Genomic DNA, 13,284 nt, shown 5'->3' with positions numbered 1-13,284 from the left:
TATGTTGTATACACTTGTTTAGGACCTTCTTCTCAAGTTTGTCAAGATCTTACTTGATTTCTTAGGATTCCTTTGCGAGTTATAAAAGGTAAGGATGGTTACTTCTTTAACAACATAAATTGCATATCTTAGTTTCTATATTTGAATCTTGTTAAGTTATTTCTTTAATTAGATTCTTATAATGTTATACTACTGTGGTACTGTCTTGATATCAGTAGCATTACTTATTCATATTGAATTGACTCATGTATGATTTACTTACCAGTTATATACAAATTGATTGTAATTATTGATTTCTTTCCATATATGAAGTTACCATATATGTGATGATATGAATTGATGCATGTGTATGCTTAAGTATGGTTTGGAAAGGAGAGGTGTCCTTTTGACACTTCTGTCCTTGGACTACTACGGGAATATTATGGGATGTTTCCGGAGATGCCCTCTGGACACCTTCCTAAATTGTTGGATGACATATTTAGGACTGTCTAGTAGTGTTTGGCTATGATGTCCCGTTATGTCAGACCCTAATCGGAGGGGTATTAAGACCGAACGACCCGTGGTAGCAATGGGGATTCATGGGCGCTCAAGACCGGTAACCAACCCGTGAGAGGACAGGAATCACATTGTGGGGGCCATTTATTGGTAGGGTTGCATATGGATAGACTTGGGCTCATGGGCGCTTAAGACCGGTAACCAACCAATGAGAGGACGTGAGAGCTTCCCGTTTACCATATGTGGATGACCAGTAGGGTTGATGAGTCCGTAGTCAGGGACTATAAGGACTCTAGTGTGAAGGATACCGGAAAGGATCGTCAGGGACGAGGAATGGACGTATCTGGATCTGACTTGATGTAACTAAGTAGAAGACTTGCATTTGGCTAGGCTTTACCCTAACATGCGCCGGTACTTAGACCAATGGTGATGTGAGAGAGTGGTGACCTATACCCCCAGCCATGGAATTTCCCGAGGGATGCCGGACCCATTACCAACTGATGATGAGTGATTGAGACCTTCCTAAAGAAGTACGGTGCTATGACTTAAAGCATGTCTGCCAATAGAGACCAACATATGTAGAGTTAGATTCATACATTCATTGTTTGTCTCATACCATATTGCATTTATGTTTGTTCCGAAATCCTGCCATTTATGTTATTATGGATTTAACTGCCTTACTGAGTTTCTTTGAAACTCATTCCTTTATTGTACAATTTTTGTTAGACTATTCTACTGGTACTGAATATCATGACGGCCCCTATGAAGAAGCGCAAGGAGAAGAGGCACATCTCCAGGAAAGTGATTGCGGTTACAACAATTACACTGAAGATCCCGCGAGTGGTTATGCTCTGTACGATGCTTAGTCCGACCATAGAGTGGAAGCGCCCTTGTGCCGTTTATGAGATTTATACTTATAGGGATGTTGTCTATAAAGTTGAGAACAATTTAGTTACCCATTGTACCTGCTACTGGGATTAGATTCTGTCTTGCTTATTCTCTTTTAGAACTACTTTTTCGCTGGTTGTAGAGTGGGATTTCGCCTCACTTTACTTATCGGATTTAGACACTCTGATTATATATGATTCATTTTTTCCTTATTTGGATCTATGGTTTATCTTCCGCACTTTTATTATTATTGTTCATGATTATGTTATTGTTTATGTGGGAGGTTGATTACTCGATACCTGATCTTCCGGCTGTGGGATCACACTCCTCGAACAAGCCAAAAAGCAGACCCGCCGGGGGGGGGTGGGAAAAAAGAACCTTGAGCTGTTGGGGTTTAAAATTTTTTTCTTTTTTTTTTTTTTGGCCCCGGAGAATAATCTAACAGAAAGATTGCACAAAAAGGAGTGAGTTCGAATGAACTCAGCAAGGCAAGTTAACTCATAACAACGTAAATAACATGCGGCAGAACATAACAAGATGCAATGCAGTATGAAATAGATAATGTATGTATGCTAGTCTCTATGGGAAGACATGCTTTAAGTCATAGCACCATACTTCTTTGGGAAGGTCTCAATCACTCGGCTTCAGTTGGTAGTGGGTCCTTCATCCCTCGGGACATTCCATGGCTGAGGGTTAAGTCACCGCTCTCTCACATCACCATTGGTCTAAGTACTGGCGCATGTCAGGGTTAAGCCTAGCCCAATGCAAGTCATCTACTCAGTCACATAAACTCAGTTCCAGATACGTCCATTCCTCATCCCTGACGATCCTTTCTGGTATCCTTCACACTAGAGTCCTAATAGTTCCTTACTACGGACTCATCAACCCTATTGGTTATCCACATATGGTAAACGGGAAGCTCTCACGTCCTCTCACGGGTTGGTTACCGGTCTTGAGGGCCCATGAGCCCAAGTCTATCCATATGCAACCCTCCAATAAATGGCCCCCACAATGTGATTCCCGTCCTCTCATGGGTTGGTTACCGGTCTTGAGCGCCCGTGAATCACATTGCTACCACGGGTCGTTCGGTCTCAATTCCCTTCCGAATCGGGTCTGATATGATGGGGACATCCTAGCCAAACACTGCTAGACAGTCCTAGGTATGATACCCAATGATTCGGGAAAGCGTCAATGGGCAACCCCGGAAACATCCCATACTATTTCCATAATCAAAAAGATGAAAGAGATAGTCTTCACAGAGGAGGAGATGGATGGAAATCAGGAACCACATGATGATGCCATTGTGGTAGTCATTGAAGTGGCAAACAGGGATATTCACAGGGTTCTAGTCGATACGGGATCTTTCGTAGACATCATGTCTTATGAAGTTTTTCAATGGTTAAAGTTGGATACGATCAAGGTAAAACCTTGTGGGACAAGATTATTTGGATTTTCTGGAGAATCTACTTCGGTAGAAGGAACTGTGGAGTTAACAATCACACTGGGAACACATCCACAAACAGTAACTACAGTTACTAAATTCTTGTTGATAAAGAATTTGTCAACCTACAATATAATTTTGGGAAGACCAACATTGAATGCTATTGGAGCTGTAGTTTCGACAAGACATTTGAAAGTCAAATTCCCAACTGAAGGAGGTATTGGAGAATGCAAGTCTGATCAGAGAATTTCAAGGCAAAGCTATACAACTCTTTTGAAAGATTCAAAGGCACAAGGTAAAGCTCTTGCCCTTACTGTGGAGGTCATGGATAACAGGGATGAAGAAAATATTCAAAGAGGTGAACCAGTAGAAAAGCTGGAAAAAATTTGTTTTGGCCTTGAAAATCCAGACAAAGGAACCATGATTGGAGCTAATCAGAGCAGTCAAGACAAAGATCAGTTAAAAGAATTTCTTTAGCAAAATGCAAATGTCTTCGCTTGGTCAGCACAGGATATGCCAAGTTTAAGCAGAGAAGTGGCAGAACATTGTCTCTGGATAGATAAATCTATCAAACCAGTGAAACAAAGGCGAAGGAATTTCTCATCAGAAAAGCATGATGCAATTAAGATTGAAGTGGAAAAGCTCAGAGAATCTAAGTTTATTGAGCAAATTGAATGTCCTAAATGGCTGGCGAACGTGGTAATGGTGAAGAAGCATAATGGCAAATGGCGAACGTGCGTAGATTATACTAATTTGAACAAGGCATGTCCTAAGGATTGTTATCCTTTGCCACGAATTGATCAGTTGATCAATGCTACGTCAGGTCAACAAATGTTAAGCTTTATGGATGCTTATTCTAGTTATAATCAAATTCTTATGAAAAAGGAGGACCAACCCCACACAACATTCATGACAAATCAGGAAAACTATAGTTATAAGGTTATGCCTTTCGGATTAAAAAATGCTGGTGCAACATATCAAAGGGCAATGAATAAGTTGTTTGCTAATCAGATTGGAAGAAATATGGAAGTTTATGTAGATGATCTTCTCGTAAAAAGTCAATTCAGATCTGATCATCTTACTGATCTAAAGGAGTGCTTTGATGTACTCAGAAGGAATGGAATGAGACACAATCCTGAAAAGTGTGCATTTGGAGTTTCGTCTGGTAAATTCCTTGGTTATATGGTAACACAAAGAGGTATTGAGGCGAATCCAAAGAAAATCAGGGCCATCTTGAATATGACAGCACCCAGCAGTATGAAGGAAATCCAAAGTTTAACAGCAAGAGTTGCGGCATTAAGCAGATTTATATCAAAATCAGAAGATAAATGCGCACCATTCTTCAAGGCGTTGAAAAATCTAAATGCACTTAACGAATTCAAATGGTCAGAGGACTGTAAGAATTCATTTGAAGAATTAAAAAGGAGGCTGACCAGTCCACCAGTTCTGTCTCGACCAAAGCCAGGAGAGATCTTGCAGATATATTTATCTTCTTCGAAGGCAGCCGTAAGCGCAGTATTAATTCGAGAAGAAGGTACTGTCCAAAATCCTATCTACTTTGTAAGTCATACATTGTTAGATGCAGAATCTAGATATCCAGAATTTGAAAAACAGGCTTTAGCTTTGATAATAGCGGTCAGGAAGCTCAGACCTTATTTTCAGGTTCATCCAATTATTGTTCTTACTAACTGGCCTTTAAAGAAAATATTGCATAAGCTTGATCGCACGGAGAGAATGGTATCATGGGCGGTAGAATTAACGGGAACATGATATAGATTACAAACCCAGAACTGCGATAAAAGCACAGGTGTTGGCTGATTTTACTGCTGAAAGTATTTCGCTACCGGAGGAGGAAAAAGATTCCAATGAGATGTCTTCTGAGTGGATTCTGCATGTGGATGGGTCAAGTCATTCCCAGGGATCAGGAGCAGGGGTGATTTTACAAAGTCCGTTCGGATTTGTAATCCAAAATGCACTTCGATTTAATTTTCACGCTTCAAACAATGAAGCAGAATATGAAGCCCTTATTGCAGGTTTGTGGCTGGCCAGATCCTTCTGTGTACAGAACATTGAAGTAAGAAGTGATTCCGAGCTGGTGGTCAGCCAAGTTACAAGAGTGTATGATGCGAAGGGTGATCGGATGATCAATTATCTTAAGAAGGTATGGGAGTGTAAAGAGTGGTTTTCACAATTCTTGATCATGAGAATATCCTGAAATCAAAACAATGAAGCAGATTCTCTGGCGAAATTGGCATCTGCAAAATCTACTTTTTTACCACAGGCTGTATATTTTGAGGAGCTAGATATCCCAGCATATTCAGAGCCAGAGATAATGGAAATTGACGCAGAAATATCTTGGATGGATCCTATTATACAGTATCTTAAAGATGGTATTCTTCCTGAGGATAGAGAAAAGGCCAGAACTGTGAAAAGAAGAGCTACTAAGTTTATTCTAAAGAATGAACTGTTATATAAAAGAATAGTTTCTGAGCCACTTTTGAAATGTTTGGGACCATCTGATGCACGATATGCTTTGGCAGAGGTCCATGAAGGAATCTGCGGAAGTCATTTAGGTGGGAAGGCTTTGGCTTATAAAGTTCTAAGACAAGGATTTTATTGGCCACGCATGCAATCTGAAGCAATTGAGTATGTAAGGAGGTGTCATCAATGTCAAATTCATGCACCAATTCGAGCCAGCCAATGAACAACCGACATCAATACTCTATCCCCTTCCATTTGCTATGTGGGGAATGGATTTATTAGGTCCATTTCCTGTTACAACCGGAGGAAAAAATTAAGTGGTAGGCTGCGATCGATTATTTCACAAAATGGGTGGGAAGCAGAAGCCTTGGCCACGACCACCACAAATCAGATTGAGAAGTTCGTTAGAAACCATGTTATATTCAGATATGGTCTGCCAAAGATTTTACTGACAGATCATGGAATTCAATTTGACAATGAAAGATTCAAAGAATTCTGTGCAGATTATCACATTGAATGCAAGAACTCATCTGTGGCATATGCTCAATGCAATGGTCAAATCAAGGTAACCAACAGAACACTTCTGCAAGGAATAAAAAGGAGACTGGATGAGGCAAATAGCCTATGGATCGATGAATTACCTCATGTACTGTGGGCGTATAGGACTACAGTCAGGACACCAACGGGAGAAACGCCTTTTAGACTAGCATATGGGACCATATGTTCTACACTGCTCTCGAGCATTTCTATGACTCTGCTCATTGCAGTATTTCGCTTTGTAGACATGGAAATCCAGCCAGATTGATGTTCAACAAGAAATGATTTCGTATATTTGAAGGCAACACATAATAGGAGCCTTCTATGTAGCATAAATACCAGTTGCAAAATAAAACCCATCATTCTTAGTCACACTCAAAATTTCAAAAGACCAACAATTTAACAGTTTTTATTTGTGCAAACCAACAATTTAACAGTTAAAACATTCAAGTAGATACCACTAAAATACAGAACGGGGGGAGACGAATAAAAGAAACACAGAAGAAAAAAACGTTTTACATAATAGATTTTATACATTCACATTTGAGATGATGGAAACCCTAGAGGAAGCATTTGATTCATCACAAATTGTTGAATGTGCAGAATTCGAGATAGCTTCATTAGCTTCATCAAGAGTCCCAGATGGAGATGCAAAGCAGGGTTTGGGTGGCATTTGCAGATGTTCTACACTGCTCTCGAGCATTTCTATGACCCTACTCATTGAAGGATGATCATTAGGCATCATCTGTATGCACCATAATGCAACTATAATCAGTTTCTTCATCGTATCCTTTTCAACTTCTGTTTCGGTTCCCAAATCCAAGTCTTCTTCTTGATCCAACCGATCATATACCCATGTTGGAAAGTAAACTTGGCTTGAGTTATCGACAAGAGGGTTGATATTTTTCCTTCTTCCAACAATTTCCATCAGTAACTTCCCGTAACTAAATACATCAGACTTATATGAAACTCCTCCAAATTTTCTGTAAAATAGTTCAGGAGCCATGTACCCTAATGTTCCTCGTACAACAGTTACAGATACAATGCTATCATCGGCTGGATAGAGCTTTGCAAGCCCAAAGTCTGATACTTTTGGAGTGAAATTCTCATCAAGAAGAATGTTTTGGGGCTTGATATCAAAATGTAAAATCTGCATATCACAACCTCGATGTAGATATTCAATTCCACGAGCAATTCCTATGGCTGTCTCATACAACTTATCCCAGCTTAGAGTATTGCTCTTGGGAATCTTGAGCAAATATATACTTATCCAGAGATCCATTAGGCATGAATTCATATAGTAGAGCCCTCTTGGATCCTGATGCACAGAACCCAATCAGTCGAACAACATTAATGTGATGAATCCTACCAATGGTGGCTACTTCATTGATGAAGTCTTGTCCATTCCCTTTAGTCTTGTTCAACATCTTTACTGCAACTGGATGGCCGTTGTGAAGCAGTCCCTTCTAAACAGTGCCAAAACCTCCTTGGCCTAATTTTTCTTTGAAACGCTTGGTTATTATCCAAATTTCCCAATATGAATATTGCATTGGCTCGTAATTCTTGTAGTTGGTCAAGAACTCTTCAATTCTGTCATCCATGGACAGATGTTTCCTGTGTAATTTGTAGATAACAAGGGCTGACAGACCCAATATTCCGATTGACGTCTTTGCTATCATGAAGTACCCTACAGTGAACAGAAAGAAGCGTTAAGGGATTTCATAACGCATCAATGCTGGTAAAAGCACAAGCTAGGGGTAAACACCTCTGTTATCTTGGTCTCACCTATTTCCGGAGCGACTCCGAGAAATTCATCTGTATAAGAACAAAATCAACAAGTTTAGGAGCGACTTTTAGTGAATCTTGAAAATGGCAGGGTAAAATTGAAGAAAGGATTTCTAAAGCTCTTACCAAGTATCTGTCGAAATACACCAGAAAGGAATTTCAAGAAACCTGCATCATATAAAAATAATCGCATCAGAAAAGCTGAAAGACTTACAGATGTTAGAATGTTCAACCACTGAACATTTTATTTGACTAGCATATATACAACTCAAAATCATATCTATATAAAACTACTGAATATTAAATTCTAGTTTACCGTTGCTACTGACAGTGAAGAGAGCCGAATGGTCTGGGACATTCCTTATGCTCGGCAAGAGGATCTTGCCAACCAACGTAAAAGCCGGACAGCAAAGCCTGGTGAATTTCTGGGTATGTATGGTTCAGAATTCCCTTTGCCGGACTAGGAGAGACACATAAAACTTTGCAGTTATGATGAAGGGCAGCTAATGTCTTGTCGAGAAGAACATACGAATATGGTCGCGAGGAACTTCCATTGAGACAAGGAGAGGTAGATATGTAATCTGTGTCATTCTCAACTGGTGAAGAACAATTCACGAATGTGATTCCATTCTTATTTGATTTCAGCCAGTATATACCGCTGTAACCATAGTAGTTATTGAAGTTGGAAGTAGCAGAGAAGCCAAAATAGTTGGGAACAAAGGAGCAATTCCCTCTCTACAAACCAAGATCAACAACTCGAATAAGTGTTTTGTCGTATAAGATTTCATCCACGAAGTATTTTCTTGTGTAGTATGAAGCCGACGTATAGTTGAAGAATTGCAGATTCAAAATGGTTCGATTGTTGTTGTTGCATTTGAGTAGGAAGTCAGTAAACTGAGTACAATTGTTGGGATCAGTATCCAAGTGAAATGGGAACAGGATGTTGAGAACATCACCACAAGATGCGGAAGAGTTCCAGACTTCTCGCAGGGCGGTGACATGGGCTGATTGGCAATCGATGAAGCACAAGAACATGAAAATAAGAGCAGCAAAAGAAGAAACAAAAGGTATCACTCTCATCTTGAACTGAATTGAGATTTGAAAAAACTCGTCTGAAGTATGCTCTTGCTTTTGCTATTCTGCCTCGGGATAGTCATTAACCACAAATTTTTTTGGCCCAATTTAACCACAATTAGGGAAAACAAGGCACCGCAATGGGACGAGTAATTCTAAGCAAGGTGATGTTGAAACAAACCAATAATTTATTAATTTGAAAATGGAAGAATGGAAAAGATAAAATATAAAATATAAAACCTCAAATCGGTTCAGTTGAATAAAAAGGGTTAGCCCTGATATCCGCCATTCAGGAGTTAGATTTTTGTTTTTTTCTCCGGGTCAATCAAAAGAAGTCAAGAGTAAGAATAATTGAATGTTTTGTTTTTGGAGTCTTGCTTCCTTTTTTCTATCTTCTTCTTGACTCGCAGCTGCCCCCTTCTTTCTCTGTATTTCTTTATATGTTCCTTTGATTTTTTTCTTCTGTTAATTAAATAATTATTCATAAAAAAATTTTACGTATTGCAGGGTTTTATTAGTTGTGGACTTGTGGGACAGTTTGAAGGTGTCTCCAGTCATGCCTTCTAAATTTGACACATTCATTGACGAAGACTCAGAGACCTCTACATTACCTGGAAGATTTTATTTTTAAGTAGCATTACCTAGAAGTTTTATAAAGCTCTAATTACAAATCAAACAACCCCTCCCCTTTTTCCCTCTGCCCAAAATGAAAAGATGCCCATATTAAAAGGGATAGGAAAGGGATACTTCTTTCTTTATTGTATTTTTCTTAACATTACTTATTCTTAACATCCAAAGTAAGGAAAAGCTGTATTTTATTGTATTTTATAGAGAGGGACTTGGATTAGAGACAAGTCCAAAAGCTTGCAATTTTTTCAAACTTAGCTTTGGATGGACTCATTTTGAAGAATTAGGGGGCGTTTGGTTCCGCATTTTCCTGAAATCAGATTATGAGGGAATATGGAAACACCTTTTCCTTTACTTTTTTGTTTTGTTTTTTTTTTTTTATAAAGATTTTTTTTGAGCAAATTACATGGCAGCCACTATATATGGGATGAAACTAAATTGTCTCATAAATTACATAACACCCACACATAAACTACAAGTTATTTACAATTAGTGTATTATTAAAATAAATTATGAAATTACTTAAATGTCCTTAATTTTATTTAAAGCATTTAAAATTTAAATTTTAAATTATCCAAATGCCTTCTGAACAGAATACCTCATAGGCATGTGGTTCCTATAGTTGGTTAAGAACTCTTCAATTCTGTCATCCATTGACAGATGTTTCCTGTGTAATTTGTAGATAACAAGCGCTGAGAGGATCAATATCCCAATTGATGACCTCGCTATCATGAAGTACCCTGCAGCGAACAGAAAGAAGCAAGGGATTTCATAACGTGCCATCGCTGATGAAAACACAAGGGATACGGTATCTCTCATATCTTCAGATGGTCTTACCTATTTTCAAGGCCACTTGGAGAGATACATCTGTATAAGAACAAAGTCAACAAGTTCAGGAGCCACTTTTAGTGAATCTGGAAAGTGGCAGGGTAAAATTGAAGAAAGGATTTCCAAAGCTCTTACCAAGTATCTGTTGAAATACACTAGGAAGGAATTTTAAGAAACCTGCATGATACAAATAATCGCATCAGAAAACCTGAAATACTTATAGACGTTAGAATATTCAACTACTGAATTTTAAATCCTAGTTTTGCCGCTGCCACTGACTGTGAGAAGAGCCGAATGGTCTGGGGAATTCTTTATGCTCGACAAAAGGAACATAAGGATCTTTCCAGTGAAGGTAAAAACCGGACAGCAAAGCCTAGTAAATTTCTGCGTATGTATGGTTCACAATTCTCTTTGCCGAACTGGGAGAGAAACGCAAAATGTTGCAGTTACGACGGAGGTCAGCGACTGTTTTCTCAAGCAGTACATACGAATATGGTTGCGAGGAACTTCCATTGAGACAAGGAGAGGTAGATATGTAATCTGTGTCATTCTCGACTGGTGACAAACAACTGACGAATATGATACCATTCCCATTTGATTCTAGAAAATATGGTGAATTATAGTTGTAACCAGAGAAATCAGAATGGTAGGGAACAGAGGAGCAATTCCCTCTCCGCAAACCGGGATCAACAACTTGGAGAAGTGTCTTGTTGTATAAGATTGCATCCACAAAGAATTTTCTTGTATAGTATGAATCCAACATAGAGTTGAAGAATTGCTGATTCAAAACAGTTCGATTGTTGTTATTGAATTTGAGTTGGAAATCAGAAAATTGAGTACAGTTGTTGGGATCAGTGTCCAAGTGAAATGGGAACTGGATGTTGAGAACATCACCACAAGAGGGGGAAGAGTTGCAGACATCTCACTAGGCAGTGACATGGGCTAATTGGAAGTTGATGAAGCACAAGAATAAGAAAATGAGAGCAGCAAAAGAAGCAATGAAAGGTACCATTATCATCTTGAACTGAAATGAGATTTGGAAGAACTTGTCTAAAGGACTCCAGTTTTTGTATACAGAAGTGAGCTCTTGCTTCTGCTATCCTGCCCCGGAATAGTGAACCACAAATTATGTAGCTTGTAAGGTCACCGTATAAAGATGAGCTCAAAAGTCAAGCCTTGCTCACTTTCCAGAGTTGGGTGAACCATCGAAAAATTTGACAACACTTGTATCGTCCAGTTTCAAAAGTCATGCCTTCAAAATTTGACACCCCAATGAGAAAGACTCAGAGTCCTTGACATTACCTAGAACTTCATAGAAACTCTAATTACAACCCTGCCTTTTCTCCTCTGATCAAAATGAAAAGAGACCCGCATTAGAAGTTGTGAAAAAACTCACAATGGAAACTCACAATGGCATTGAAAAGGAGTTTATTAGTCATAAAAATCAAATCAAATACTGCTTACACTTTATATCTAACATATCTCAAGTTACAAGTCTCGAATGATTTACCATGTCAAAAATCTCAAGAAGGATGATATAAGCAGGGTTCAGGACCGTGTTCAGCAAAATGAGGAAATGCAGGAGAAGCTTATCCATCTGAACTTCCTTAGCATCAGTTCCTAAACTTTATAACTTGCACAAGCCCTGCTTCAAAGCTAGAACTACAATTGCTGTGGCTAAAGGTGGTCCTATGGTATTGCATTCTGCTGCAAAAAAAAAGAAATCTTTTTTTAATAAAAAAAACACCAAAAAAAAAAAAAAGGGGGGAAAAAAAAATTTTTTAATTATAGAAAGAAAAAAAAAAAAAAAAAAGAAAAAAATAAAAAAAGAGAAAGGCCCCCCCGGGGGGCGAGAAGGACAAGATGGTTTACCAAATTTGTAACCTTCAAGGATTTACATCGTCTGTAATTCGTTTCCCTGTAATTCCCTGAAATTCCCTGTCACGATTGTGCCACGTGGCATCAGCGAATCCAATGGTCATCAAATACTAAACCTTCCATATATTTCTCTCTCTCCCCCCTCTCTTCCCCAAATTCAAAAATCCCTGAATCGTTCGCGGTTTTTCCGTCTCTCAGAGTCACTCTCGGTGCGAAATTCCTGAATCGTTCGCGGTTTTTCCGTCTCTCAGAGTCACTCTCGGTGCGAAATTCATAAAATGCCCTCTTCACTGTGTCTCTGCTGCGAAGACTCCTCTTTTTCATGAAATTTAGAAAAGCCCCGAAGAGCGAAGCCGTAGAGCGATTTTCTCATCTGCGGTTTTTCCGTCTCTCAGTCACTCTCCGTGCGAAATTCAGAAAAGTCCCTCTTCACTATCGGCGGCTGTTGAAGACTCCTCTTCTTCACTAAAATTTAGTAAAGGACCGAAGAAGCAACGATTTTCTCATCCCCGGCAAGGCTCACGGTTCTCTCCACTCTCTTCACAAATCAGAGTGATCGGCTGGAATTGCAGCGATCAATCTCACCTTGTCTTCTTTCCCAACGATACACGCCTGAGGTATTTTCACTCGACGAAATTCTTGCGCTTTAATTTCATTGAGGATTTGGTGTTTGATTTCACTGAGCTTTATGAGGAGATGGCGGTGGTGGTTCTTGGTTTTGATAGAGTTGAGTTGAGGTTTTGAAAATTACGTGGTTTGCAGAAAAGCAATCCTTCATTTCATAGTGATTCATAAAAAACAGAATAGAGTAGCCACTTGAGTATAGGATGATTACTAGCTTGTCGCAGGGATAGCACTCAAATTCAAAATTCAAATAACTGAAGGGACACAGCTCTCTACTATAATAATATATACAAAGAATGAAAAATCATGATTTCCTTAGCTACATTAGTACATTGGAACAAAATGTAGTTTCCTTAGCTTCATGATTCACAATGTAACAAGTTGGGTAGTTACGAGTACTAGGAGTTTATCTTTTAATTAACTTAGGTTTATAAAAAGGAGACTGCCTGCAATAGGACTCATTATTTGACTATAACTCAACCGGACATTGCTTTCCCTGTTAGTGTTCTAACTCAATTTCTTTGTGCTCCTCGAACATCTCATTGGGATGATAAATGCATTTTAAGGTAGAACTTCCCAATTTGAGGCTTTGTCTTGTTTCCATTCTGCCTACTCAACACATATAC

General features: G+C 39.0%; 1 pseudogene; it reads right to left on the bottom strand.

The window, feature by feature from the left end:
* Nucleotides 1-6,371: 6,371 nt before the first annotated feature.
* Nucleotides 6,372-11,174, bottom strand: LOC149009306 (LEAF RUST 10 DISEASE-RESISTANCE LOCUS RECEPTOR-LIKE PROTEIN KINASE-like 2.1; annotated as a pseudogene).
* Nucleotides 11,175-13,284: the final 2,110 nt, after the last annotated feature.

This window comes from Hakea prostrata, chromosome 7 (assembly GCF_041222555.1).
Source record: "Hakea prostrata isolate BN-2017 chromosome 7, UWA_Hpros_2, whole genome shotgun sequence".
In the NCBI taxonomy this organism is placed as follows: domain Eukaryota; kingdom Viridiplantae; phylum Streptophyta; class Magnoliopsida; order Proteales; family Proteaceae; genus Hakea; species Hakea prostrata.
This window is presented reverse-complemented; position numbering and strand designations above follow the sequence as displayed.